General features: G+C 39.9%; 1 pseudogene; it reads right to left on the reverse strand.

Moving 5' to 3' along the window:
• Positions 1-2,247: 2,247 nt before the first annotated feature.
• On the reverse strand, positions 2,248-2,836 carry LOC128113216 (60S ribosomal protein L29-like; annotated as a pseudogene).
• Between the last annotated feature and the right edge of the window lie 1,270 nt (positions 2,837-4,106).

A 4,106-nucleotide genomic window follows, 5' to 3' on the forward strand; every position in this document is an offset into this window, starting at 1 on the left:
AAACTGAAAGACTTCAGAAAATAAGGTAATATACCTGTTTGACTTTTACCGAAGGGTAATAAATGTAGATTGAACCTATTTCTTAAGGAAATTGCTAATGCTTCTAAGAGAGCATAGTTTTGCTTATACAGAAGAATAAAATCATCTGTTCTCAACCTCTAGCTGAGAGTCTTCTCTCACTATTTTCCCATGAGTACCTTCATTCTCAAAAAAAAAAAAGTGGATTAATCCTTGACACTATCCTGAGTTCCCTGATCTTAAAGTTCAAGAGCTTGATCATGGTCCTAACTTTTCCTTAAAAGCCAAGAGAATTTCATAGAACATTTGAAGCTTGGGGATTAACTATAATCTTGGGTCTTCAGAGAAAGGTTATATCAAAAGTTATAAACTACATTGTCAATTTTGTGTAGCTGAATGTGGATGAAATGTAATCTTGTAAATTTTGTGGAGTTGTTAACTAAATTAAAATCAAGAGAGCAGAATACCATGAACCATGGTCATTCTGATTCTGGAAGCAGTAAATGAAAAGTTGTACACTTTCTGTATTAGAAGTGTTCAAGATTGTTTTCAAATTTCAGTTATGTGTACTAGTGTGTCTGTGTCTGTGATTTTGCTCATGTAGATGCAGGTGTTCTAGAAGCCAGAGGATATCAATGGATCCCCTGAAGCTGGAATTTCAGGCGGCTACAAGTTAATAAGTGCTGGTAAACAAACCCCAGTACTCAGAAAGAACACTACATTCTCTTAATAGCTGAGACAACACTCCTACTCCATTGTCTTTTAATAAATATTTAATATATTTTTAGTTTGTATTAGTATTTTATGCAAAGATTCTGACCTTTCAATCCCTGTACTTAATAAATACAATTACATTGTAATAAGTACTATGATTTGAACAACATTTCTCATTCAGTATTAGTGCTGAGATCAAAAGTTCTTAAAGTAGTCACTGTTATGTATGTAATTTTCATACTTTAACAACTAAATTAACATTTTTAAATTAATATGAATAAATTATTAGACATAAACATCTTTATAATTTGTACTAGTACATTATGCACATATGTCTCCAGCAATTGATAATTGTTTCCACTCCTTTGTACTTTATAATGAACACTTCTTCAATTGTTGACTGAAATATAAGCACAGTTGAGATGTTGTAGCTAGAGTTTTCCTGCCTGGCCCACAGTCAGGACAAATCTCTATCACCTGCCAGTCCCACAGCCACTCAGACCCGACCAAGTAAACACAGAGACTTATATTGCTTACAAACTGTATGGCCGTGGCAGGCTTCTTGATAACTGTTCTTACAGCTTAAATTAATCCATTTCCATTAATGTATACCTTGCCACATGGCTCATTGCTTACCGGCATCTTCACATGCTGTTTGTCATTGTGGCGGCTGACATTGTCTCTCTGACTCAGCCTTCCAATTCCCAGCTTTATTCTCCTCCTTGTCCCGCCTACACTTCCTGCCCAGCCAATGGCCAATCAGTGTTTTATTTATTGACTAATCAGCAACACATTTGCCATACAGACCATCCCACAGCACTTCCCCCCCTTTTTTTTTTTTTTTTCAAAAAGGAAGGTTTTAACCTTAACAAAGTAAAATTACATATAATTTGGGAATTTGGGCGTAGCTTCTCTTACTACTTCCTGCTAGAGGGGGGTGCTGTATCTTATGGGGACACAGAGAAAATTTTAGGATTATGGAATAGTCCATGAGGCTATATTGTCTGAGCCAGTTGCCTTCAAACCATTCTGGATGTTGGATCATCTGGGCCATGGTGTCATCAGAGACCTTTCAGGGGTTCTTGGCTGGTCAAACCTGATGTATCTTAATCTGGAACAAATCCATAGCCTCTGGCTTTCTGTGGGAACAAAAGCAGAGACTCTTTTCCAAAGCAACATAACCTTATATCCAAATTTTGAAGTCAAGGTATCTTTAAAATATACATTTTGGCATAACTCAACAGCTTTTACAATCAAATGTTTTTTTGCAGTTAAAAATCCCAAAGACAACACAATCCAGATTCTCTGTGTAATATCCATTTTTACGTGGCTTATTTTTTATACTACCTTTACTGTCTCTTTAAAGACTTTATTTTTAAAAACTATTTAATTCTTTATATAACTGTATATATTCCTTTTTCTCTCTCTTTCAAGCTTACGTACATTTTTACACACATTTTACATTCAGATGTAAACTATTACATCTGAATCTGTCTTTTTTTTTTTTTTCCTGCCTTAAGTTTATTTGTAAAAACAGCATGGGGTCCTGATCATCTGCATATAGTGTGTAGGTGTGTCACACCAGTCCATCTGTCTGGCAGACAGAAACCTTTTCTATGGGGCCTTCACAGGGGCCTGGGCACCTTTGGGAGCTGAGCCGGAGCTGAGGCCTCTGCCTTGGTTTGAGCCTTGGGCTTTGGCTGGCAGAGCCTACGACCCTTGGCCATGTAGCTTCTAATCCGCTTCCCGAGCTTGGGGTGAGCTATGAAAGCTAGACGGCTGAGCTTGCGGCTGGGGCCCTTTGGCATCTTGGGCTTAACCGCCTTGGGCTTCACAAGGGCCTTGATGGCCTCTGCACGCGCACTCACTGCCTTTGCGTTGTTGGTTGCATCTTCTTCAGGCCTTTCTTGTTGTGCTTCTTGGCAAAGCGCATGTTCCTCAGGAACTTGGGGTCCACCCCCTTAAGAGATTCGTATCTTTGTGACCGGGGTTTCTTGATACCATTTCTGTGCCATTTTCGAGACTGGTTGTGTGTGGTGTGGTTCTTGGACTTGGCCATGTCGGAACGGTAACCCGCGGCTCCCGAAGCACCTGGGACCGGAAGAGAGAAACTGAATCTGTCTTATTGTGAATCTATTGCTTTAAACTGCAGCAGCTGTGGCTGCTGACTCCACCCACTCAGCTTCCCAACATGGCTATGTTTACTGCCGGCTCTGGGAGCTATCATGGGTCTATGCTTTTATCCAAGTAGCGTGTAGCCCAGAAACCTCTTTTTTTGTTTTGTATTAGCAAAGTCTAAATCCACCTTGCAGCTTAATGTGACACTTGCAGAGGCCTCATTCCTGCCATACAGCAGGTCGAGCACGCACACCAGGAACCCTCCAGTAGCTCAAATTGGCAGCTGCCGCTCATTTGAGAGAGACAATTAGGAAGCTGTTTTTAGCTCCGTTTTAGAATCTTTTTTCTCAGTTTTTAGGTGGAAACTCTTGCCACCATGTTGGACACCATTTGTAGCTAGAGTTTTCCTGCCTGGCCCACAGTCAGGACAAATCTCTCTCACCTACCAGTCCCACAGCCACTCAGACCCGACCAAGTAAACACAGACACTTATATTGCTTACAAACTGTATGGCCATGGCAGGCTTCTTGCTAACTGTACTTACAGCTTAAATTAATGCATTTCCATTAATCTATACCTTGCCACATGGCTCGTGGCTTACTGGCATCTTCACATGCTTTTTGCCATGGCAGTGGCTGGCAGTGTCTCTCTGACTCAGCCTTCCACTTCCAAGCTTTATTCTCCTCCTTGTCCCGCCTACACTTCCTGCCTAGCCAATGGCCAATCAGTGTTTTATTTATTGACTAATCAGCAACACATTTGCCATACAGACCATCCCACAGCAAGATGTAGTTATTCTTTCCTAACTTCAATACTCTTTGTACAGGCTGTCAGGTTTTCTTCCCATCTCCAGCAAGCACAGAAGAGATAAAGTATCTGATATTCCAGACACTTGATTGGTTGATCAGTCATACTTCATGCCCTTTTCCCATCTCCACCACCTAATAAAATATTTAGACTCATAGGCAAATATGTTTGTTGAGTTAACTTCTTTGGGATTTAGAGTGATTTAACTAGCACATAATACACACAATGGTGAGGAGGTACTAGAATTCAGGAATAAAATAACAAATCTGGAAAGAGAGCATTGTAACGTTATCTAAGATACTCCTTTAAAAAAACTTCAGAAATGGTGTCTAGAACATAAAATGTAGCCCATTCATATTTGCTGTGACTGTAAGTAGCAATACTCAGGGAGACACATTGTATACTCAGTAAAATTAAAAAAAGCTAGTGGATAAACTGGAATTAAATAA

The sequence above is a fragment of the Peromyscus californicus genome, unplaced genomic scaffold (assembly GCF_007827085.1).
Source record: "Peromyscus californicus insignis strain IS unplaced genomic scaffold, ASM782708v3 Scaffold_18__1_contigs__length_77618521, whole genome shotgun sequence".
Taxonomy (NCBI): Eukaryota; Metazoa; Chordata; class Mammalia; order Rodentia; family Cricetidae; genus Peromyscus; species Peromyscus californicus.